We start from the raw sequence: 26,601 nt of genomic DNA on the forward strand, positions 1-26,601 counted from the left end.
GTAGCCGGCAATCGTGTTTGTGGGGGCTTCTTTGATTGTGTGGAGTTTACATTTGGGAAAACAATCTACAACTGGGTGAGACTGGCATGTTCAGGTTTTTCTCCCTTTTGTGCTTTTTTCGTAGTGGAACTGGCAAGCTTTTTCTTTTCTTTTTTTTTTTACTTTGAGAGAGTTTTTGAATTTGGATGTGGAATGTGTGTGTGTGCTGCTCCTCTCAGCTGTTTTACTGTCACTGTGAACATGAATGTCTCTGTGACGTTTTTTTCCCCAGCAGATGTATTTTTTAGATTTTATTGATAACAAATAATTAATCATGCACAAAGCTGAGCCTTGAGCAGAGACTGTTATTGACAGGCTGCGTTTATGACTCGTGGCTGCAGGTGCACAAAATCTTGTCATAGCTGTAGTTTTTACTGTGACTGCTTCAAAATTAACAATTTTTACTTAAAAATGAGTCGTCGTAACACAACATCACACTTATGTCAACTCCGTAATTAATCTGTGCCTCAGTTCTTAACTTTAGCAGCTACATTCCATTGAAGTGCACACTGGGATGCTTCTGATAGTCACGTCACCATTCAGAAACACACAAGTACTCATGAGTACTTTGTTTTCAGATGTCTCCATAGCTGTTTGCTGCGAATGCCGTATACTTTGAAACCGGTTACAGAAGTGCACAAAGTAATCCCAGTGGATCATTGGATGGTCACGAACAGCCTAAATCTAAATTGTTAGGATTTTGGTGCAACATGTCCTTTAAAAAAATGAGCAGCTTCACGGAAGGACAAGACCTTCTTAAACTACCCAAAAAAAAAAAAAAATGTATTATGCACTTGTTGATATCCGTTACTGAATATCTGTGTTTGTGTGAGGTGGACAGTTTAGGGTGATGGAGGCTACAGCTCTGGGGGGGAAAGCTGTTCCTTAGCCTATTAGTCTGTGTCTTTGGTGCTTCTGTTGAAGTTCCTGAGCAGCTGTGGAGCTACACCAGCCTGCTTCAGCTTTTCACCAGGCTGTGGATCTATAATGTCCATGTCAGATCCTTGGTGATGTTTGTGCCAAGGTTCCTGAATGAGATCATCCCCTCCACCTCTTCTTCCCTGATGTATAGTGGGGGCTGTGAGACTCTCCTGGTCCTCCTGAAGTCTGTGATGACTTCCTTGGTTTTGGTGGTATTGAGGATCCGGGCCTGTATCCTTGAAGCAACTCAAAGTCCTCTCAAATGATAAATAAATGGTAAATGGACTGCATTTATATAGCACTTTTCCATCTGCATCAGACGCTCAAAGTGCTTTACAATTATGCCTCACATTCACCCTGATGTCAGTGTGCTGCCATACAAGGCGCTCACTACACACCGGGAACAATAGGGGATTAAAGGCCTTGCATAAGTGATTTTCCATTCAGGTGGGGATTTGAACCCATGATCTTCTTGACTCAAGCCCAACACCTTAAATCAAATCAAATCAATTTTATTTATATAGCGCCAGGTCACAACAAACAGTTGCCCCAAGGCACCTTATATTGTAAGGCAAAGCCATACAATAATTACGGAAAAACCCCAACGGTCAAAACGACCCCCTGTGAGCAAGCACTTGGCAACAGTGGGAAGGAAAAACGCCCTTTTAACAGGAAGAAACCTCCAGCAGAACCAGGATCAGGGAGGGGCAGTCTTCTGCTGGGACTGGTTGGGGCTGAGGGAGAGAACCAGGAAAAAGACATGCTGTGGAGGGGAGCAGAGATCAATCACTAATGATTAAATGCAGAGTGGTGCATACAGAGCAAAAAGAGAAAGAAACACTCAGTGCATCATGAGAACCCCCCAGCAGTCTAAGTCTATAGCAGCATAACTAAAGGATGGTTCAGGGTCACCTGATCCAGCCCTAACTATAAGCTTTAGCAAAAAGGAAAGTTTTAAGCCTAATCTTAAAAGTAGAGAGGGTGTCTGTCTCCCTGATCTGAATTGGGAGCTGGTTCCACAGGAGAGGAGCCTGAAAGCTGAAGGCTCTGCCTCCCATTCTACTCTTACAAACCCTAGGAACTACAAGTAAGCCTGCAGTCTGAGAGCGAAGCGCTCTATTGGGGTGATATGGTACTATGAGGTCCCTAAGATAAGATGGGACCTGATTATTCAAAACCTTATAAGTAAGAAGAAGAATTTTAAATTCTATTCTAGAATTAACAGGAAGCAAATGAAGAGAGGCCAATATGGGTGAGATATGCTCTCTCCTTCTAGTCTCTGTTAGTACTCTAGCTGCAGCATTTTGAATTAACTGAAGGCTTTTCAGGGAACTTTTAGGACAACCTGATAATAATGAATTACAATAGTCCAGCCTAGAGGAAATAAATGCATGAATTAGTTTTTCAGCATCACTCTGAGACAAGACCTTTCTAATTTTAGAGATATGGGCAAATGCAAAAAAGCAGTCCTACATATTTGTTTAATATGCACATTGAAGGACATATCCTGATCAAAAATGACTCCAAGATTTCTCACAGTATTACTAGAGGTCAGGGTAATGCCATCCAGAGTAAGGATCTGGTTAGACACCATGTTTCTAAGATTTGTGGGGCCAAGTACAATAACTTCAGTTTTATCTGAGTTTAAAAGCAGGAAATTAGAGGTCATCCATGTCTTTATGTCTGTAAGACAATCCTGCAGTTTAGCTAATTGGTGTGTGTCCTCTGGCTTCATGGATAGATAAAGCTGCGTAACAATGAAAATTTAAGCAATGCCGTCTAATAATACTGCCTAAGGGCAACATGTATAAAGTGAATAAAATTGGTCCTAGCGCAGAACCTTGTGGAACTCCATAATTAACCTTAGTCTGTGAAGATGATTTCCCATTTACATGAACAAATTGTAATCTATTAGATAAATATGATTCAAACCACCGCAGCGCAGTGCCTTTAAAACCTATGGCATGCTCTAATCTCTGGAATAAAATTTTATGGTCAACAGTATCAAAAGCAGCACTGAGGTCTAACAGAACAAGCACAGAGATGAGTCCACTGTCTGAGGCCATAAGAAGATCATTTGTAACCTTCACTAATGCTGTTTCTGTACTATGATGAATTCTAAAACCTGAGTGAAACTCTTCAAATAGACCATTCCTCTGCAGATGATCAGTTAGCTGTTTTACAACTACCCTTTCAAGAATTTTTGAGAGAAAAGGAAGGTTGGAGATTGGCCTATAATTAGCTAAGATAGCTGGGTCAAGTGATGGCTTTTTAAGTAATGGTTTAATTACTGCCACCTTAAAAGCCTGTGGTATATAGCCAACTAATAAAGATAGATTGATCATATTTAAGATTGAAGCATTAATTAATGGTAGGGCTTCCTTGAGCAGCCTGGTAGGAATGGGGTCTAATAAACATGTTGATGGTTTGGAGGAAGTAACTAATGAAAATAACTCAGACAGAACAATTGGAGAGAAAGAGTCTAACCAAATACCGGCATCACTGAAAGCAGCCAAAGATAACGATACGTCTTTGGGATGGTTATGAGTAATTTTTTCTCTAATAGTTAAAATTTTATTAGCAAAGAAAGTCATGAAGTCATTACTAGTTAAAGTTAAAGGAATACTCGGCTCAATAGAGCTCTGACTCTTTGTCAGCCTGGCTACAGTGCTGAAAAGAAACCTGGGGTTGTTCTTATTTTCTTCAATTAGTGATGAGTAGTAAGATGTCCTAGCTTTATGGAGGGCTTTTTTATAGAACAGACTCTTTTTCCAGGCTAAGTGAAGATCTTCTAAATTAGTGAGATGCCATTTCCTCTCCAACTTACGGGTTATCTGCTTTAAGCTGCGAGTTTGTGAGTTATACCACGGAGTCAGGCACTTCTGATTTAAAGCTCTCTTTTTCAGAGGAGCTACAGCATCCAAAGTTGTCTTCATGTTATGTGTCGGACGCAGCTCGGAGAACCGACCAGCGTTTGAAGGACCCAGTATGAAATAAGCAGAGCACGGTACAAAGGCTAACTGAATTTAATACATAACAGTGATGTGATACAAAACAACAAAAGAATGTGTGGTCTGGCGTGGTGGTGATACGGTGCGCTCCCAGCAGCGCTAACGGTCCGGAGCCAGAAGCCGTTCGGACCCAAGGACCCCGCCGACACCCCCCAGGTGGCCGCAACAAACCGAGTCTGTGAAAGAAGGAACCATTATGTGAGTCCACACTCTACACACAGAGAGACCACTCAAAGGTGTACATAAACAGCAAACACTTCCTGGCTTAATTACTAATCAGCTTCCCAACCTGCAGGCATGGAACATCCAGTTCACAAAACTCCACTGCAGTGGAAGCCGATACATGACTAACGTACAGCTCAATATAATAAGGTGTGAGGGACACCACATTTACTGACTGTATAAACGTTAGTCACAAAATCTAACGTACCTCAGGAAGTGTGCTGACGAGCGTGAGACCTCACCCCCTCCTCTTTCACAGACCGTGCATCAAACCCTGGACGTTCTCTGCATCCACTGATGATGAGATGGCTCCCGAGACGACGATCTCACCCGTCTGGTCACAAGGTCGAGTCTCTGGCAAATACACACTGTACACTCCAGTCTTAAATGCCACCATGTTCCAATCCATATAGATGCACCACAGCTGTGAGTCCTGACGAGCCGCAGGTGATCAGGGTGAGGTCCTGATAACCTCAGCAACACAGCCACTCAGTCCCAAATGCAAGCCACCTGGAAGGAAAACCAAAAGACAGAAACAAAAAGGCAGCCAGGCCCCCCCAGCCATACAACAGTACCCCACCCTCACGGGAAGCCTCCCGGCGACCACACAAACCTGGCCCAGGAGAAACACCCCCCTCCAGGGACCATGGCTGGAAACCGCATCTGCATTCGTCTTCCAACAGAATGGTTGATGTCCTCTCCTCTGGCTGCATCCTTGCCTTTGTTCCAGTCAGTCACTTAGCACAGGTGTGGCCAGGAGTTCTTAAACCTGTGCGGTCAGCCTTTATCCAACCATGTTCGGTCTTTAGTCATAAAACAAAAAAGACAAACACAAACAACCAAAACACCCCCCTTCCCCAGGGGACCGTCCCATCAAACCCCAGGAAGAGGAGAAAAGAAAAACCCCAAACTTAAGCTTACAAATAAAAGTGCTAAAACACCCCCCCCCCCCAAACGACATGTAGGGACCAACACCCCCCAGAGGACTTCCCGCCAGCTCCAGGAGTAATAACCACAGCCGAGGTCCCTCTGGGATCCAACGTCACCCACGGGGACTCCCAGCGCCTCCCAGAGGACCACTTGTCAACCCCAGGAGATGCCTCCCCTCATGACCAACGGACCCAGCCCCGGCCGTCTATGGCTAGATGGACCCACAGCCCTTTCCCCCCCAGAGGACACCACAGTCAAACCCTGAGGGCGGAAACTGGGGGGAAAAACAAGAAGAGAGAAAAAAAAAAAACATACAAACAAAACAACCCCACCCCCTTGGCGCAGTGGAAACTGGAAGCACGTCCAGTGTCACCAACCGTGACTATACCCCAGAAGCCAACCGGGAGGAGTGGAACAGCGGTTATGGCAAACGGCGCCACTCCTTCGACTTCTACACCAGCCACTAGCTGCGGGTATATCCCACTGCCCCAAACCTCAGCCACGCCGATGGCAGACGGCCAAAGGCGTGCTGAAGCCGGAGGTGGAACAGGGAATCAAAAAACACCCACCCACCCCCCCCCCCACCCCCCAGGTGCAGAGGTTACCCGGGAAACGCCCAGTATAACCAAACTGCACCACTCCAGCAACGCCGACACTACGGCTCACCCGGCTGGAGCCAGAGGAGAAGAGAGGGAAGAAAAAGAAAATACCCTAAACCCCCCCCCCCCTCCCGGGTGCAGAGGCTACCTGGGAAATGCCCAGCACAACCAAACTGCACCCCTCCAGCAACGCCGACACTACGGCTCACCCGGCTGGAGTCAGAGGAGAAGAGAGGGCATAACAAAAACAAACAAAAAAAAAAAAGAAAAAAAAAACCCAAGTACCACCCCATCACCCCCCAGGGGACCGTCCCATCAAACCCTGGGGAGGTGAAACAAAAAGAAATAAAAAGAAAGACTAACAGACCAACATACAGTTGTTTGGGTCCTTTTTTTTTTTTTTTTTTTTTTTTTTGACAGAACTGCAGGGTCACGACCCCAGACACAAACAGTGGAAAAGAAAAAAATAAATCCCACACAAAAACAACTCAAAAAACACCCACACGAAATGAACTAACACAAAACAAATCAGTGACGTATACCGTTAAGCTCAAACAAGTCGAACACACCTGTTCTAACTTAAGAGCTTAACGGTAATGTGACTAAGTCACCAAAAGAGGGAGCCAAAGTGCTAACAATGAAAAAACCCCCTTTGGTGACAAAAAACAAACGAGCTGCATCTCCGTGCGCAGCTGTGTGCAACACACAACCAAAATGTGCTCAACTAAATAACGCCGGAGCTGATACAACAGACGCAGTAGTTATCTTTATCCGGGGAAACAGGGCTACAACTGTAACACAGGAAGCTCAGCGACCCGTGCCACAGAGCTCCGCCGTGCGCGTGCACCCATTACAGACACACTCTTGCAGCTCCCGTTTAAACCTCTTATCCGGTCGGAGCGTGACGCGAAGCCGTCGCCAGTCACACTCCACCACGACCCACGGATAAGGCACAACACAGGAACACGGCTGCAAGAGAGCACAAATCAGTATTCAGCAATGGGTCTCAAACACGCACCATCCGGGCGGAGAGCACCCGCAACTGATCCGGATAACTACTGAACGTCTGCTGCCGCCTTCCCGGCGCGTTACCGTCTCTGCTACCGCTGGGTCCGTGATGTTTGGCCAGAGACTACTGTTATGTGTCGGACGCAGCTCGGAGACCCGACCAGCGTTTGAAGGACCCAGTATGAAATAAGCAGAGCACGGTACAAAGGCTAACTGAATTTAATACATAACAGTGATGTGATACAAAACAACAAAAGAATGTGCGGTCTGGCGTGGTGGTGATACGGTACGCTCCCAGCAGCGCTAACGGTCCGGAGCCAGAAGCCGTTTGGACCCAAGGACCCCGCCGACACCCCCCAGGTGGCCGCAACAAACCGAGTCTGTGAAAGAAGGAACCATTATGTGAGTCCACACTCTACACACAGAGAGACCACTCAAAGGTGTACATAAACAGCAAACACTTCCTGGCTTAATTACTAATCAGCTTCCCAACCTGCAGGCATGGAACATCCAGTTCACAAAACTCCACTGCAGTGGAAGCCGATACATGACTAACGTACAGCTCAATATAATAAAGTGTGAGGGACACCACATTTACTGACTGTATAAACGTTAGTCACAAAATCTAACGTACCTCAGGAAGTGTGCTGACGAGCGTGAGACCTCACCCCCTCCTCTTTCACAGACCGTGCATCAAACCCTGGACGTTCTCTGCATCCACTGATGATGAGATGGCTCCCGAGACGACGATCTCACCCGTCTGGTCACAAGGTCGAGTCTCTGGCAAATACACACTGTACACTCCAGTCTTAAATGCCACCATGTTCCAATCCATATAGATGCACCACAGCTGTGAGTCCTGACGAGCCGCAGGTGATCAGGGTGAGGTCCTGATAACCTCAGCAACACAGCCACTCAGTCCCAAATGCAAGCCACCTGGAAGGAAAACCAAAAGACAGAAACAAAAAGGCAGCCAGGCCCCCCCAGCCATACAACACTTCAATGAGGATGTAAAACTATTGACGAGATACTCTATCTCACTTACAGAGTTTAGGTAGCTACTCTGCACTGTGGTGGTATATGGCATTAGAGAACATAAAGAAGGAATCATATCCTTAAACCTAGTTACAACGCTTTCTGAAAGACTTCTAGTGTAATGAAACTTATTCCCCACTGCTGGGTAGTCCATCAGAGTAAATGTAAATGTTATTAAATGTTATGATCAGACAGAAGGGAGTTTTCAGGGAATACTGTTAAGTCTTCAGTTTCCATACCATAAGTCAGAACAAGATCTAAGATATGATTAAAGTGGTGGGTGGACATTTTGAGCAAAGCAGTGTTGAGGCTGTCATTCTCAGCAACTGTGTGGATGTTAAAATCGCCCACTATAATTATCTTATCTGAGCAAAGCACTAAGTCAGACAAAAGGTCTGAATATTCACAGAGAAACTCACAGTAATGACCAGGTGGATGATAGATAACAACAAATAAAACTGGTTTTTTGGGACTTCCAATTTGGATGGACAAGACTAAGAGTCAAGCTTTCAAATGAATTAAAGCTCTGTCTGGATTTTTGATTAATTAATAAGCTGGAATGGAAGATTGCTGCTAATCCTCCGCCTCGGCCCGTGCTACGAGCATTCTGGCAGTTAGTGTGACTCGGGGGTGTTGACTCATTTAAACTAACATATTCATCCTGCTGTAACTGTTGTGTGGGCCGCTGAAGAGGAGGTACTGCTGGCCCACCACAGCCAGAGGGCACCCTGCCTGGAGTGCGGGCTCCAGGCACCAGAGGGCGCTGCCGCCTCACAGGAGCAGCCGGGGTGACAGCTGTCACTTATCACCTACGACAGCTGTCACCAATCATCTGATCTTCAGTGGTATATCAGCAAGACGACATCTCCACCTCTTTGCCGAGATATCGCTCTACCGAGGAGGTAAAGTACTCAGCCAACTGTGTTGTCTTTCTGACGATAATACCTTGTTGCTTGTGTGTTGGATAGCAGATAGTGAGTATTACAGCTGGAGACTGTATTGGACTGTTTTTCTACCTCTTGGATAAGTACTCACACTCTGCACTTACCAGTTTTTTCCTGACGAGAGGTGGAGGTGGTTTTCCCACCATACGTATTGCTGGGTGCAAACGCACCCACATCTAACTGTTTTTGTTCCTCGCCAGCAGTACCAGATCCGACAAGCGGAGGCAGTTGCCACCTGGGAGTTCGGGACTTGGCGGCTCCAGTATTCCCGGGGTTCGGTGGCGGAGGAAATCGTGTGGTTCCGGTTCTGCTTTGGACAGACGTCCCTTATCTTCGAGCCTGCCCACGTGACACATTTTGTGATTTGACTTCATTGTCTGCTATTGTAATTTGCCGTGTTTGTTGTGCTTATTCACAACAGTAAAGTGTTATTTGACTTCCTCCATTGTCCGTTCATTTGCGCCCCCTGTTGTGGGTCCGTGTTCCTACACTTTCACAACAGTAACCAGGTTTCTGTAAGGCAGAATAAATCAATATGTTGATCAATTATTATATCATTTACAAACAGGGACTTAGAAGAGAGAGACCTAATGTTTAATAGACCACATTTAACTGTTTTAGTCTGTGGTGCAGTTGAAGGTGCTATATTATTTTTTTCTTTTTGAATTTTTATGCTTAAATAGATTTTTACTGGTTATTAGTGGTCTGGGAGCAGGCACCGTCTCTACGGGGATGGGGTAATGAGGGGATGGCAGGGGGAGAGAAGCTGCAGAGAGGTGTGTAAGACTACAACTCTGCTTCCTGGTCCCAACCCTGGATAGTCATGGTTTGGAGGATTTAAGAAAATTGGTCAGATTTCTAGAAATGAGAGCTGCTCCATCCAAAGTGGGATGGATGCCATCTCTCCTAACAAGACCAGGTTTTCCCCAGAAACTTTGCCAATTATCTATGAAGCCCACCTCATTTTTTGGACACCACTCAGACAGCCAGCAATTCAAGGAGAACATGCGGCTAAACATGTCACTCCCGGTCCGATTGGGGAGGGGCCCAGAGAAAACTACAGAGTCCGACATTGTTTTTGCAAAGTTACACACCGATTCAATGTTAATTTTAGTGACCTCCGATTGGCGTAACCGGGTGTCATTACTGCCGACGTGAATTACAATCTTACCAAATTTACACTTAGCCTTAGCCAGCAGTTTCAAATTTCCTTCAATGTCGCCTGCTCTGGCCCCCGGAAGACAATTGACTATGGTTGCTGGTGTCGCTAACTTCACATTTCTCAAAACAGAGTCGCCAATAACCATAGTTTGATCCTCGATGGGTGTGTCGCCGAGTGGGGAAAAATGGTTAGAAATATGAACGGGTTGGCTGTGTACACGGGGCTTCTGTTTAGGGCTACGCTTCCTCCTCACAGTCACCCAGTCGGCCTGCTTTCCCGGCTGCTCAGGATCTGCTGGAAGGGAACTAACGGCGGATAAGCTACCTTGGTCCGCACCGACTACAGGGGCCTGGCTAGCTGTAGAATTTTCCACGGTGCGGAGCCGAGTCTCCAATTCGCCCAGCCTGGCCTCCAAAGCTATGAATAAGCTACACTTATTACAAGTACCATTACTGCTAAAGGAGGCCGAGGAATAACTAAACATTTCACACCCAGAGCAGAAAAGTGCGGGAGAGACAGGAGAAGCCACCATGCTAAATCGGCTAAGAGCTAGTAGCTGCGCTAAGCTAGCGGATTCCTAAAAACACACAAAGTGAATAATGTGTAAATAATTTAGAGGTGATTCAGCAGAGGGAGTGCTTTAGTTAAGGCACGTGAAGATTACACTGGGAAACAAATCGTTATCTAGTTAACTAGATCAATCTAACTGCGCAGATTAAACAGCTAACAGATACAGCAAAACACCGCTGTGCTCCGGAACAGGAAGTGATACAATACCGCAGTGACAGCCAACCACCAGTCACTTAACCACTAGACCATCACCTCCCCCAAGACATATGGTAGGCTAAACCACAAAAACGTCACCCCAAGGTGAGCTTTATTAGACTAGCGAGTAACCACCTCGTGAACAAGCACACTGTGATAAGGAACAGTGATAAGGAAAACTGCCTCAGGTATTTCTGAATACAGGAAGAAACCTCAAGTAGCCCTAACTTAGCGCATGAAGCGTGCAAAGAGCTCCTAACTTAGCTTGAAGTTGCCTGGCAAGGAATCTTAGCCTAAGAGTGAGCTGGGAGGTGTCTGAGAGCAACTCTGAGCAAGGAGGGGACAGAAACGTATCTTTGTGAGGAGGTGGGGTTGACCCCGTTGCTAGGTATGACCCAGTCCTCTAAGAGCTGTGATTGGTTGTCATGGAAAGTGGAGGAGAAATAAAAAACAAATGCGTTACTCCCTCCTAGTCATGAATGGTCAATCATATAACCTGAACTGTATTAAGACGTGTAATTATGAGGATATCTTTATGATGATGAAACCCAGCAAAATTAAATGAATTGTTACACAGTTTGAAAATATTTGTACCTCATTCACATGCAGAATATCTATATATTAAAAGCATGTGTGCGTGTGTTTATTTAGTACATACATTGTGAGTACATAATATAATTGTAAATACGTTAAAAATACATGCACGGCACAACAAAGTGAAAACTGTTGTGTGGGCCGCTGAAGAGGAGGTACTGCTGGCCCACCACCATCAGAGGGCGCCCTGCCTGGAGTGCGGGCTCCAGGCACCAGAGGGCGCTGCCACCTTATGGGAGCAGCCTGGGTGACAGGTGTCACCCATCACCGGACACAGCTGTTCCACTCAGCACAGAGGTATATCAGGAGGACGGCGTCTCCACCTCAGTGCCGAGATATCGCCTTTAGACGAAGGTAACGTTCTCTGCATTTATATTCTGACTAAATAGCTAACAGATTTGTTAAACCTTTTCAGGACAGCTGAATTGCTTGGATAAGTACTGCAATTGCTCACCTGCCTGTCATACTGTAACTGGAGGTGGAGGCGGCTTCTTCCCTCTCCGTTGCTGGGTGCTGTCGCATCCACGCCTGTGTTGTTGCTCTCTCCCGCCAGCAGTACCGGATCCGACACGAGCGGAGGCAGTGGCCACCTGGGAATTCGGGACTTGGCGGTTCCAGTATTTCCAGGGTTCGGTGGCAGAGGAGATCTGGGTGGTTTCGGTTCGACTGAGACGGACGTCTCCTACCTTCGAGCCTGCCCACACGACACCAGCGGATTCGACCCCAAATTGTGATTGTTGTATTCATTGTGCTCGTTTCACAATAGTAAACCTTGTTATTCACCTTCCTCCATTGTCCGTTCATTGCGCCCCCTGTTGTGGGTCCGTGTTCCTGCACTTTCACAACAGAAAACACTTATTTCCATTGTGGTACATTTAAAATCAAATGACAAAATAGATGTAATAATAAAACAAGAGCAGTCAGAGGTTGCTGACATCCGCCAATCCGGATCTGTATCACATCCAAAATTCAGTGGAGTCTTCCATGCTCTAATTTCTATCTGTGGTGCAAATTTGGTGAGAGTTCGTGAAGTAGTTTTGATGTAATCCTTCAAAGGGTACATAAAGTGAAATCTTGATCCAGAATCCAGATTTGGATCTGAATCACCTCCAAAATTTGATGCAGTCTTCCGTGGCCTAATTATCTATTTGTGGTGAAAATTTGGTGAGACTTCGTGAAGTAGTTTTGATGTAATCCTTCAAAGGGTACATAAAGTGAAATCTTGATCCAGAATCCGGATTCGGATCTGAATCACCTCCAAAATTTGATGCAGTCTTCCATGGCCTAATATCTATCTGTGGTGAAGATGTGGTGAGAATCCATGAAGTAGTTTTGACGTAGTCCTTCAAAAGGTATATAAAGTGAAATCTTGGTCCAGAATCTGGATTCGGATCTGAATCACCTCCAAAATTTAATGCAGTCTTCCGTGGCCTAATTATCTACCTGTGGTGAAAATTTGGTGAGAGTTTGTGAAGTAGTTTTGATGTAATCCTTCAAAGGGTATATAAAGTGAAATCTTGATCCAGAATCCGGATCCAGGTCACCTTCAATATTCAATGGAGTCTTCATGCGCTAATATCTATCTGTGGTGCAAATTTGGTGAGAACCCGTGAAGTAGTTTTGACGTAATCCTACTGACAGACAGACAAATAAATAAACACCGATGATTTTATTACATCCTTTGTGGATGTAATAACAATATTAATAATACTGATAATCAAAATACTGATAATATTAATGTGTGTATATGATAACAACAACCTAAACAATTTATAAATACATGAAGACAGTAAATTAACATAAAATAATTTTTTTTAATTGTAGATCAAGCGCGTATGTAGGATGACTCACTGTCATCCTACATACAGAGAATAACTCTGATTCCTCTCTGTCTTTTCTGCCATTATTTCTGTTTAAGACACTCTTAGGCTTCTTAAAAGTCCTCCTCCCTCCTCTTACCAGTTTGGCACTTTAGGAGCTCTCTTAAGGCCTGAGGTGTGTTGTGGACAACTTTCATCTTGCCAAGGGGAAAATTCTAAGAAATGTCTAAGAATTTGAGGAGATTTTTCTTAGAATTATGTTACTAGGAGCTATTTTTAACCTTAGGCTGCTTCGTGGATATGGTTCCTGGTCATTGTCTGCATGCCACTCTATCAGGTGTTTGACCTCCTCCCTGTACCAGGTCTCATTGTCCCTCACAAGAGTGCAGTCAGTCCAGAACAGCATAGTCAAACTAAATGATGCCATTAAATCTAATTTAATTCTCCCTCTTTTCTCTTATTCTATCTTAATTTGCATGTGTTGGATTGAATTTATGAGTTCTGCAAATACATGAGGCTATAATCACACATCTGCAACTGAAGCTTTTCCAACCAACACATTATGAAGCAAACAATGGAGGGAGAAAAAAACCAAACTAACTCTAAGTCCCAGCACACTAAGAGGTCCTGATGTTTCCTCAGCATGAAGGTCGGCTCAGTAACTGCTGAAGAATTCTGATCTCACTTTCTACAGACCTTTCAGAGATGGACCACGTTGTTGTTGTTGGCTTGCAATTACCCTTCTACAGTATTTCTTCTTCTTTGGTGTTTGTGTTCAGAAGTAAAGTTGGGATAAAGCATATGTCCATCTGGGCTAATTGTCTGATACGGTGCCACATGCTGGTGATGGTACAGTCTGGTTAAAGGGTAGTCAGTGTCTCTGACAGTCAACCAGCTGACCTGTGTGTGTGTGTGTGTGTGTGTGTTGATTGTTGGGGAAAAAACATAATCTACACACACACACACACAGAACCGTTTGAAGCTGTCAGAAGGCCGGTCCAAACAGGTCATCACGTATCCACATTCACAGAACCTGTTTCTGCTCTCTGGAAGTGATTCTGTTGCTGTGTCCACTTGAGGATAGCGCACACTGATTGGTGAGGGGACACCGGATTTGGAATATACATAACCACCGAGCTTCCTGTCTGGATGATGAGACACAATCCTGCTGCTCGTTTGACTGCAGTCATGGCAGCTGATGACGTGTTTGTGACAGATGACCCTGACCCATTGGGAGGACTACTTTCAGCAGCTGTGTAATATTGATTGTCCTGCCAAGTTGTTGTTTGTCTGGCTGGCACTACAAATCCTGGTCAGGTGGTAATGATGTTCTCCTGGTGTTGCTTAAAGTCTTGGTTTCATTTGGAGACAACTGTCATCCCAAATGACTGGAAGCAAGTGTTTCTTGTTCCTCTCTGCAAAGATAATTGATGCCCTGGATTATAACTTTCACTGTAGTATCGAACTGTTCTCTGTTTAAAAAAAAATAAATAATAACGTACATGGGTCATCATCATTAACAAGTTCTAATATCAGCTGCTTGCTAGTCAGTGAGCATAGCACCATGAGGTTGATCACTTCCTAGCTCCACAGGGATTTGCACAAGGCTTCTTTGCAGGTTATGTTGAATTTTGGGAAGGATGTTTTTTTTCTTGTCAGACTGTTTTGGTGTTCCTCATGGTTGTGCTCTGGTTCTGCCTCTGTTCAGTGTTTGCATAGACTCATTGTGTGACTGTTGAATTATGTCTTATGTGCACATCATATATTTACATTATGTCTGTTCGTGTACATTATACTTGTAATGACACATTTTAAAAGCTAAGTTCACTTTTTTACATTTCTGGTCATATGAAAACATTGTTTAAGCAGTTGACACAAATTGCTTCTTTTGTGTAGAATCTTATTTGAAAAGTTTGTTTCAAAAAATGAGTCAAAAAGCTTCTGTACATGAGTTAAAAATCTAATTAGTGATGAAATATATCTGGTTCTGTACATCAGCGGCTTGAAACATACTAAGGAATACTGTTGGGAAAGTGTAGGAACACGGACCCACAACAGGGGGCGCAAATGAACGGACAATGGAATAGGTCAAATAACAACACTTTACTGTTGCGAACGTGCACAACAAACACAACAAATTACAACAATGGACAAAGTTCAATTCACAAAGGTGTCGTGTGGGCAGGCTCGAAGATAGGAGACGCCTCTCCAAAGTAGAACCGGAACCACACGGTTTCCTCCGCCACAGGACCCCGGGAATACTGGAGCCGCCAAGTTCCGAACTCCCAGGTGGCCACTGCCTCCGCGTGTCAGACCTGGTACTGCTGGCGAGGAACAAGAACACAATTAAACGTGGGCGCGTTTGCACCCAGCAACCTGTACGGCAGGGAAGCTACCTCCACCTCTCGTTGGAGAAAAAAGTCTGCAATCACTCACAAAAATCACAAAGGTTACTGTCAAGCAGTCAGCTGAGATTATTACCTTCCAGGTAGAACGATATCTCGGCGATGAGGTGGAGATGCCGTCCTGCTGATATACCCCAGTGATAATTGCCGTCAGCTGTCTCAGGTGATGGGTGACAGCTGTTACCGAGGCTGCTCCTGTGGGGCGGCGGCGCCCTCTGGTGCCTGGAGCCCGCACTCCAGGCAGGACGCCCTCTGGTGGTGGTGGGCCAGCAGTACCTCCTCTTCAGCGGTCCACACAACAGGACCCCCCCCTCAACGGGCGTCTCCTGGCGCCCGACCGGGCTTGTCCGGGTGGCGACGGTAGAAGTCGGCCAGGAGGGCCGGGTCCAGGATGAAGCTCTTCTTCACCCAGGAGCGTTCTTCGGGACCATACCCCTCCCAGTCCACCAGATATTGAAAGCCCCGGCCCATCCGACGGACGTCCAACAACCGGCGCACTGTCCAAGCCGGCTCGCCATCGATGATCCGGGCAGGAGGTGGTGCCGGACCGGGTGTACAGAGGGGCGAGGTGTGATGGGGCTTGGGCTTCGACACATGACACACAGGATGGATCCGCAGTGAGGCTGGAAGCTGAAGCCTCACTGCGGCGGGATTGATGACCTTGAGGATTTTAAACGGTCCTATGTACCTGTCCTGTAGTTTAGGGGAGGCCACTTGTAGTGGGATGTCCTTTGTGGACAACCACACTTCCTGCCCGGGGCGATACGTAGGGGCCGGGGTCCGCCGCCGGTCTGCATGGGTCTTCGCCCTCATCCGGGCCTTCAACAAAGCAGAACGGGCGGCGCGCCACACCCGACGGCACTTCCGCAGGTGGGCCTGGACCGAGGGCACACCGACCTCCCCCTCAACCACCGGGAACAACGGGGGCTGATACCCCAAACACACCTCAAAGGGGGAGAGGCCGGTGGCTGATGACACTTGACTGTTGTGGGCGTACTCGATCCAGGCCAGATGAGTACTCCAGGCCGCCGGGTGCGCGGCTGTCACACAACGCAGTGTTTGCTCCATTTCTTGATTGGCCCGCTCTGCTTGCCCGTTGGTCTGGGGGTGATACCCGGACGAGAGACTGACCGTGGCCCCCAGTTCCCGGCAAAAGCTCCTCCAGACATGCGAGGAGAACTGGGGACCGCGATCGGAGACGATGTCTGATGGTATCCCATGCAGGCGGACGACGTGGTGGACCAGGAGGTCCGCTGTCTCCTGGGCCGTAGGGAGCTTCGGGAGGGCCACGAAGTGGGCCGCCTTGGAGAATCGGTCCACTATCGTGAGGATCACGGTGTTTCCCTGGGACGGCGGGAGGCCCGTGACAAAATCCAGGCCGATGTGGGACCAGGGGCGATGAGGCACGGGCAGCGGCTGTAGCAGTCCCGGAGCCTTGCGATGGTCGGCCTTGCCCCTGGCACAGGTGGTACAGGCCTGGATATAGTCCCGGACGTCGGCCTCCAGGGACGCCCACCAGAAGCGCTGCCGGACAACTGCCACGGTTCTTCGCACCCCTGGGTGACAGGAGAGCTTAGAGCCGTGACAGAAGTCCAGGACTGCAGCCCTTGCCTCTGGTGGGACGTAAAGTCTGTTCTTTGGTCCAGTCCCGGGGTCCGGGCTTCGTGCCAGGGCCTCCCGGACGGTTCTCTCTACGTCCCAGGTGAGGGTGGCCACGATAGTGGACTCCGGGATGATGGGTTCCGGTGGATCCGACAACTCCGCTTTGACCTCGTCTTCGTGTACCCGGGACAAGGCATCCGACTTCTGGTTCTTGGTCCCGGGCCGGTAGGTGATGCGGAAGTCAAAACGGCCGAAGAACAGTGACCAGCGGGCTTGCCTGGGATTCAGCCGCTTGGCGGTCCTGATATACTCCAGGTTCCGGTGGTCAGTGAAAACCGTGAATGGCATGGACGTTCCCTCCAACAGGTGTCTCCACTCTTCAAGAGCCTCTTTCACCGCAAGGAGTTCTCGGTTGCCGACGTCATAGTTCCGTTCAGCCGGGGTCAGCCTGCGGGAAAAATAGGCACACGGATGAAGGACCTTATCGGTCTTCCCACTCTGGGACAGCACAGCTCCTATCCCTGAGTCCGAGGCATCCACTTCAACCACTAACTGGCGACTAGGATCGGGCTGCACCAGAACGGGTGCAGACGAGAAGCGCCGTTTCAACTCCTTGAACGTGGCATCGCAACGATCCGACCAGGTGAAGGGGACTTTTGGTGAGGTCAGGGCTGTCAGGGGGCTAGCAACCTGGCTGTAGCCCTTAATGAACCTCCTGTAGAAATTCGCAAAGCCGAGGAACTGTTGCAGCTTCCTACGGCTTGTGGGTTGGGGCCAGTCTCTCACCGCTGCAACCTTGGCCGGATCAGGAGCGACGGAGTTGGGGGAGATGATGAACCCCAGGAAGGACAAAGAGGTGCGGTGAAACTCACACTTCTCGCCCTTAACAAACAGCCGGTTCTCCAATAACCGCTGCAGGACCTGACGTACATGTCGGACATGGGTCTCAGGATCCGGAGAAAAGATGAGTATGTCGTCTAAATATACGAAGACGAATCGGTGCAGGAAGTCCCGCAAGACATCATTAACCAATGCTTGGAACGTCGCGGGAGCATTTGTAAGACCGAACGGCATGACCAGGTACTCAACATGACCTAACGGGGTGTTAAATGCCGTCTTCCACTCGTCTCCCTTCCGGATCCGAACCAGGTGATACGCATTCCTAAGATCAAGCTTGGTGAATATCTTGGCTCCATGCAGGGGCGTGAACACCGAATCCAACAAGGGTAAGGGGTATCGGTTACGAACCGTGATTTCGTTCAGCCCCCTGTAATCAATGCATGGACGTAATCCGCCATCCTTTTTCCCCACAAAAAAGAAACCCGCACCCATCGGGGAGGTGGAATTCCGGATCAACCCGGCAGCCAAAGAGTCCCGGATGTAGGTCTCCATTGATTCGCGTTCAGGTCGTGAGAGGTTGTACAGCCTGCTGGACGGGAACTCAACGCCTGGAACCAAATCAATGGCACAATCATACGGGCGGTGCGGGGGAAGGGTGAGTGCCAGATCCTTGCTGAACACCTCCGCAAGGTCATGGTACTGCACCGGCACCGTCCCTAGATTGGGCGGGGCTCTGACCTCCTCCCTGGCCTGGGAACCGGGAGGAACCGAGGAACCTAAACATACCCGATGGCAGGTCTCGCTCCACTGGACCACTACCCCGGACGGCCAATCGATCCGGGGATTGTGTTTCAACATCCAGGGAAAACCTAAAATCACACGGGAGGTGGCCGGAGTTACAAAAAACTCGATCTCCTCCCGGTGATTCCCCGACACCACCAGAGTTACTGGTGGTGTCTTGTGGGTGATTGGAGGGAGTAGGTAGCCATCTAGTGCCCGTACCTGCACAGGCGAGGTAAGCGCCACCAGAGGGAACCCTATCTCCCTGGCCCATTTGCTATCAAGCAAATTCCCTTCTGAGCCCGTGTCCACCAGTGCTGGGGCCTTCAGGGTTAAATCCTCATAAAGGATTGTAACTGGGAGTCGTGTGGCGATGTGGGTGTGTCCCACGTGAACGTCTCGGCCCCCCCCTAGCCCAGTGTCTAGGGGCGGGCGTTGGTGTTTAACCACTCGGGGCAGTCTCTTACCTGATGCTCAATCGAGCCACAAACAAAACACGCTCCGCGGGCCAGCCTCCTTTGTGTGACCGGTGCCCTAAATGTTGCCCTACTCGTGTCCATAGCTTCGTCAGCAGGGGGAGCTGTGATCGCACGGAGCGCAGGGGCCGTGGAGCGTGGGGAGGGCGGAACGCGGTTGGAACCGGAAGGGAGAGGGACGACGCGTGCCTGGCCACGCCCTTCGTCTCGTTCCCGACGGCGCTCATTTAACCGATTGTCTAATCGTATGACAAGATCGATAAGCCCATCCAAATCCCGCGGTTCGTCCTTAGCCACCAGGTGCTCCTTGAGGACCAATGACAGTCCGTTTACGAAGGCGGCGCGGAGGGCAGTGCTATTCCAGCCGGACCTCGCAGCCGCGATGCGGAAGTCAACTGCATAGGCCGCTGCGCTTTCTTCGCCCCTGTCTCATTGACAGCAGCACGGCTGAAGCGGTCTCTCCTCTATTAGGGTGATCGAACACTGTTCTGAGCTCCCTCACAAACCCATCATATGTCAGAAGGAGCCGTGAACTTTGCTCCCAGAGCGCTGTAGCCCAAGCGCGTGCCTCACCACGAAGCAGATTTATCACATAAGCTACTTTGCTAGCGTCGGTCGCGTACATGACGGGACGCTGTGCGAAGACGAGCGAACACTGCATAAGGAAATCCGCGCACGTCTCCACACAGCCTCCGTACGGCTCTGGGGGGCTTATGTATGCTTCAGGGGATGGTGGGGGGGGTCGTTGGACAACCAGTGGAACGTCGCTGTCACGCACAGGGTCTACGGGAGGGAGAGCCGCAGCGGCGCCCGGAGGGCGCGCTTCCACCTGCGCGGCGAGAGCCTCCACCCTGCGGTTCAGGAGGGCGTTCTGCTCGGCCATCAAGTCTAACCGAGTCGTGAAAGCGGTGAGGATCCGCTGCAACTCACCGATTACCCCTCCTGCGGACGCCTGTGCGCCTTGTTCTTCCATTGGCCGTTCAACAGCCGGTTGACGCCCCTCGGGATCCATGACGCTGGCCGAGATATCCTGTTGGGAAAGTGTAGGAACACGGACCCACAACAGGGGGCGCAAATGAACGGACAATGGAATAGGTCAAATAACAACACTTTACTGTTGCGAACGTGCACAACAAACACAACAAATTACAACAATGGACAAAGTTCAATTCACAAAGGTGTCGTGTGGGCAGGCTCGAAGATAGGAGACGCCTCTCCAAAGTAGAACCGGAACCACACGGTTTCCTCCGCCACAGGACCCCGGGAATACTGGAGCCGCCAAGTTCCGAACTCCCAGGTGGCCACTGCCTCCGCGTGTCGGACCTGGTACTGCTGGCGAGGAACAAGAACACAATTAAACGTGGGCGCGTTTGCACCCAGCAACCTGTACGGCAGGGAAGCTACCTCCACCTCTCGTTGGAGAAAAAAGTCTGCAATCACTCACAAAAATCACAAAGGTTACTGTCAAGCAGTCAGCTGAGATTATTACCTTCCAGGTAGAACGATATCTCGGCGATGAGGTGGAGATGCCGTCCTGCTGATATACCCCAGTGATAATTGCCGTCAGCTGTCTCAGGTGATGGGTGACAGCTGTTACCGAGGCTGCTCCTGTGGGGCGGCGGCGCCCTCTGGTGCCTGGAGCCCGCACTCCAGGCAGGACGCCCTCTGGTGGTGGTGGGCCAGCAGTACCTCCTCTTCAGCGGCCCACACAACAAATACAGCCAGTTGTTTAGCACCCCCCACCCCACCATGTTTTACTGATTTGTGCCTGCCAAAGAAACCTGGTCAGTTTGTAAGACAGCTTTTTAATACAGTAATTACTCCCAAAGCACCTGTGAGTCATAAGTATTTTGACACTGACACTATTTTTACTATTTAGAAATTACAGCCATATTTAAATTATAGGGCCTGATTTACTGAGATCTTAGATAATGAGTGCTGAAGTGCGCGGGGGATACAGCTTTGCATGTTAGGGTGGAAACAGTTTGTAATTGAGGATTTTACATGTTACTGGGCATAAACACTAAATAAAATTCGTTAGCCATTTGCTGCTGTGCACCTTCATGACATATGAACTCTGTCGTGTAACCGAGTGCTCACACACTGGCAATTTAAAGGAGCTATATCATGCAAAATCAACTTTTTTGAGTTTTTTACCTTCTTACATGGCTAATTCCTCATAAAAAGTACCTCCAAAGTGGTTTTTAGTTTCATTTATGCTTGTTTGAGCAATCCTGCTGGATCCAGCGGTCTTAGTCTTAGCCCCACCCAGGGTAGAGAAAATGAGCCGTTTGCCATTGTTGCGTCACAATGGCCGTGGACACACCCCTCCAGGAAGTTATGGTCTGCCGCTCTGGCACAACAACACACCGACTTTCTCAGCGCGAACTCTGCGAACACTTTACGCTCTGACGTGCAGTAGAAGCTGCCTTTTCACAAATCTTCTCGAGCTATTGTTTAGCTAATGTCATGTCTCATAGGTGAAAATGTGCCGTTGGTTGTGAAAGCTACAGGACTTTATTTAGCCCCCCCAAAGAAGATTCAACTCGTCAGAAGTGGTTGAAATTCATCTCTGTAAGCCTGAAACAAACCAGTCAACTATTGGTGTGCGACCGTCACTTCACTGATGACTGCCTGGAAAACCTTGGCCAGTACCTAAGTGGATTTATGAATAGATTAACACTTAAAACGGGCGCCGTACCCACAATAAACCCGGATGGACAGACTGGGGCTGTAAGTAAAAAATGTTTTCTAATGGTATTGCCACTTATCCTCAATACCTGATAGAACGTACGGCTCCACAATACGGTCATCCATCTTTAATAAATTGTTGACAAACTGTCGTGGGTGGCGCTAAGCAGCGCGTGTACCGGCTCAGGCACGTCATGAAGTGGGCGGCACCCACACTGGGAGAGGGAGGGCTTTAGCCAAACTGAGTGTCTTTCTTCTGAGTATGACAATGAAAGCCCCAAAACTACTAATATTACACAACAAATGAGCACTCCATTGTGCCAAAGGCAAGATTATATGATAAATATGCACATAGTTGACTCTTGGGGGGTGAAAAAAGCATGATATAGCTCTTTAAAAAAAAAACATTTCAGAAATGTAATTATTATACCTGCCATGGTATTTAAGCAAACTGGTGACAACTTGTACTGTGTTCTGCCGGAGGAGCACACACAAACTGTGCACACACAGTTTGTGTGTGCTCCTCCGGCAGAGAACACCATAATCACTCACCAGTTTGCTTAAATACTGTGGATGGAAAAGTAAGTGAATGTTTGAAATAGGAGTGGGCTTTTTTTTGTTTTATAATAGTCAACACATATGCACAGCACGATGTCCCACACAGACTCCAAAACGTGAAGGAAATGAGCACAAAGTAAACTGTTAACTCTTTCAAGGTCCTCCACATTTACAGTGAACATTCATATAGAGGGTGTCCCAAAAAAAGTGCCACAAAAATAAAGCTATAGAGAATCTAGACACCTGTCATATGTCATCTTAAAGCATATGTCAGGGAATTGTTTTTCTCTTGTGTTCATAACTAATTTCACCTCAGTTTGTCACAGTTTTGGCATTCACACAATGTGCTCAATATGTGCACCGCTCCTCTGGTTCGGCTGGATCTCTCTTTAACCCTCTGGGGTTCAAGGGCATTTTTTGGACAGTTCACTCGCCTGGCATAAATGTTTTGTTATTCAAAATCAAAAATCAAATCAATTTTATTTATATAGTGCCAAATCACAAACAGTTGCCCCAAGGCGCTTTATATTGTAAGGCAAGGCCATACAATAATTATGTAAAACCCCAACGGTCAAAATGACCCCCTGTGAGCAAGCACTTGGCTACAGTGGGAAGGAAAAACTCCCTTTTAACAGTTAGAAACCTCCAGCAGAACCAGGCTCAGGGAGGGGCAGTCTTCTGCTGGGACTGGTTGGGGCTGAGGGAGAGAACCAGGAAAAAGACATGCTGTGGAGGGGAGCAGAGATCGATCACTAATGATTAAATGCAGAGTGGTGCATACAGAGCAAAAAGAGAAAGAAACACTCAGTGCATCATGGGAACCCCCCAGCAGTCTAAGTCTATAGCAGCATAACTAAGGGATGGTTCAGGGTCACCTGATCCAGCCCTAACTATAAGCTTTACCAAAAAGGAAAGTTTTAAGCCTAATCTTAAAAGTAGAGAGGGTGTCTGTCTCCCTGATCTGAATTGGGAGCTGGTTCCACAGGAGAGGATCCTGAAAGCTGAAGGCTCTGCCTCCCGTTCTACTCTTAAAAACCCTAGGAACTACAAGTAAGCCTGCAGTCTGAGAGCGAAGCGCTCTATTGGGGTGATATGGTACTATGAGGTCCGTAAGATAAGATGGGACCTGATTATTCAAAACCTTATAAGTAAGAAGAAGAATTTGAAATTCTATTCTAGAATTAACAGGAAGCCAATGAAGAGAGGCCAATATGGGTGAGATATGCTCTCTCCTTCTAGTCCCTGTCAGTACTCTAGCTGCAGCATTTTGAATTAACTGAAGGCTTTTCAGGGAACTTTTAGGACAACCTGATAATAATGAATTACAATAGTCCAGCCTAGAGGAAATAAATGCATGAATTAGTTTTTCAGCATCACTCTGAGACAAGACCTTTCTAATTTTAGAGATATTGCGCAAATGCAAAAAAGCAGTCCTACATATTTGCTTAATATGCACATTAAAGGACATATCCTGATCAAAAATGACTCCAAGATTTCTCACAGTATTACTAGAGGTCAGGGTAATGCCATCCAGAGTAAGGATCTGGTTAGACACCATGTTTCTAAGATTTGTGGGGCCAAGTACAATAACTTCAGTATCTGAATTTAAAAGCAGGAAATTAGAGGTCATCCATGTCTTTATGTCTGTAAGACATTCCTGCAGTTTAACTAATTGGTGTGTGTCCTCTGGCTTCATGGATAGATAAAGCTGGGTATCATCTGCATAACAATGAAAATTTAAGCAATGCTTTCTAGTAATACTGCCTAAGGGAAGCATATATAAAGTGAATAAAATTGGTCCTAGCACAGAACCTTGTGGAACTCCATAATTAACCTTAGTCTGTGAAGAAGACTCCCCATTTACATGAACAAATTGTAATCTATTAGATAAATATGATTCAAACCACCGCAGCGCAGTGCCTTTAATACCTATGGCATGCTCTAATCTCTGTAATAAAAGTTTATGGTCAACAGTATCAAAAGCAGCACTGAGGTCTAACAGGACAAGCACAGAGATGAGTCCACTGTCTGAGGCCATAAGAAGATCATTTGTAACCTTCACTAATGCTGTTTCTGTACTATGATGAATTCTAAAACCTGACTGAAACTCTTCAAATAGACCATTCCTCTGCAGATGATCAGTTAGCTGTTTTACAACTACCCTTTCAAGAAATTTTGAGAGAAAAGGAAGGTTGGAGATTGGCCTATAATTAGCTAAGATAGCTGGGTCAAGTGATGGCTTTTTAAGTAATGGTTTAATTACTGCCACCTTAAAAGCCTGTGGTACATAGCCAACTAATAAAGAAAGATTGATCATATTTAAGATCGAAGCATTAATTAATGGTAGGGCTTCCTTGAGCAGCCTGGTAGGAATGGGGTCTAATAGACATGTTGATGGTTTGGAGGACGTAACTAATGAAAATAACTCAGAACAATCGGAGAGAAAGAGTCTAACCAAATACCGGCATTACTGAAAGCAGCCAAAGATAACGATATGTCTTTGGGATGGTTATGAGTAATTTTTTCTCTAATAGTTAAAATTTTATTAGCAAAGAAAGTTATGAAGTCATTACTAGTTAAAGTTAAAGGAATACTTGGCTCAATAGAGCTCTATTATTGCTGTTAACAGCTCTCCCTGCATCCCACAATCAAGTTTTATGTCTCTTTTTTCAGGACAACCTGTGCTTTCAGAATATATATGCTTTTGTTGTGTTTAATAAAGGTTTACAAACAAAAAAGAAAGAAAAAAGTAAAACAGAAAATAATTTTCCACACACATTTATTCAAAACACACAGCAAACTATAATAAACAACTGTTTTAACACTTTATAAAGGTAATTTGAGGTCTTGTGTGAAAGACTGTACAACAAAAAGGTTCAAACAATAAACACAAATGCACATTTTGAACAATATATACAAAATGGTCTATGCGTTTTTTTGTCTTCATGGTAAAAGCAACAGAGTTATCCAGTAACATTTACATGCAAACTATTGGAGCAATCCTGATAGTTACACACTGTTTGAGCACGTGAGATTGTCATCAGAGGCTCTCCATCTGCACCATCTGCTTTCACTGATTGCTGTGGGTAATAGCGCAGGGCACATTTGGAGCCCAATAGTATACTCATTGGAGCACCCAGGGGGCTATTCAAACGGGCCAACTAGCAACATATCACTGCTGAAAACAATCTTTGGCTTTTCAAGTGAGGTAAATCTGCCCTACGATTGGATTTTTCGAAAACCATGTGACGGTGAACCAATTTCGCTTGGACACTCAAATTGCACACGTCATCACACAGCTTTTATGAGGAGTACAAAGATGGCCGATGGCTGGCTTGAAAGTCTGCGGAGTTAACCTTTCAGCAAAAAAAAACAAAAGTAAGTTTCTATCTCATGTCATTAAAAAGTTATTTATAATTTAGTAAAGCTTGGTCTTAGCCGTCGTATACCCAGAGGGTTAACATTGTGAACTTCAATCAGTTTGAAACTTTTTTACAATCCTCCATATTGTCTTTCTGTCTGGAACATTTCCAACTGCAAAATGACATTGACATTGTCGTTGGGTTTGCATGGTCAATTTGGTCTCAAAATAGACTCACCAGTTTCCCTTTTTGCTCGATTGTAAGCGGCATCCTCATTGGATCAGTCTCAAACTACATCAGAAGAAATTCCTCATATATATCTTGATGTTTGAAAAAACAAAACAGAATTCAGATTAGCTATTGCAGAATTAGAGTCAAATGATTTTGTGGCACTTTTTTTGGGACACCCAGTATATAAATCAGACAGAGGCGATGTCGTCTCAGCGGCTGGAACAACAGTCTGACAAGTGCAATAAGTTAATGCCAAGATTTCAAAAACACAAAATACCAACACCCTTTTGACCCTGATAAATTGTGTTTTGTGTGTGTGTGTGTGTGTGTGTGTGCGCAGTCTTCTACACGCAGGTTTCTGCTCACAGATTTGTATACTCAGGTTGACAAACCCCATTTGCAGAAAGGCAAATATGCAAAATGAACATTACGCAATATTTTGGGCATTTGAATGACAATCCTCAGTGCACTCTGTCAGTAAATCAGCATGCACGTTCTTTTCCAAGTGCTATGCTGTTTGTATTTTTACACATGCAAGCCTTTAGTAAATCAGGCCCATGGTGTCTCCATTTTCATAGATCATAAGTAATTGGACCGACTCCATAT

The 26,601-nt window shown here is 46.7% G+C and overlaps 1 protein-coding gene and 1 long non-coding RNA gene across 7 annotated transcripts in view; one reads left to right on the forward strand and one right to left on the reverse strand.

Annotated features, from left to right (window-relative positions):
- Positions 1-26,601, forward strand: part of dennd2da (DENN/MADD domain containing 2Da) — a 248,382-nt gene that overhangs the window by 139,886 nt on the left and 81,895 nt on the right. The window lies entirely within an intron of this gene.
- LOC117511772 lies at positions 39-23,235 on the reverse strand. The gene is made up of 3 exons (XR_004561078.1): positions 23,225-23,235; positions 8,771-8,777; positions 39-112 (listed from the first exon to the last, which is right to left on the reverse strand). It is a non-coding gene; the product is annotated as an uncharacterized LOC117511772 (long non-coding RNA).

The sequence above is a fragment of the Thalassophryne amazonica genome, chromosome 6 (assembly GCF_902500255.1).
Source record: "Thalassophryne amazonica chromosome 6, fThaAma1.1, whole genome shotgun sequence".
Classification (NCBI taxonomy): domain Eukaryota; kingdom Metazoa; phylum Chordata; class Actinopteri; order Batrachoidiformes; family Batrachoididae; genus Thalassophryne; species Thalassophryne amazonica.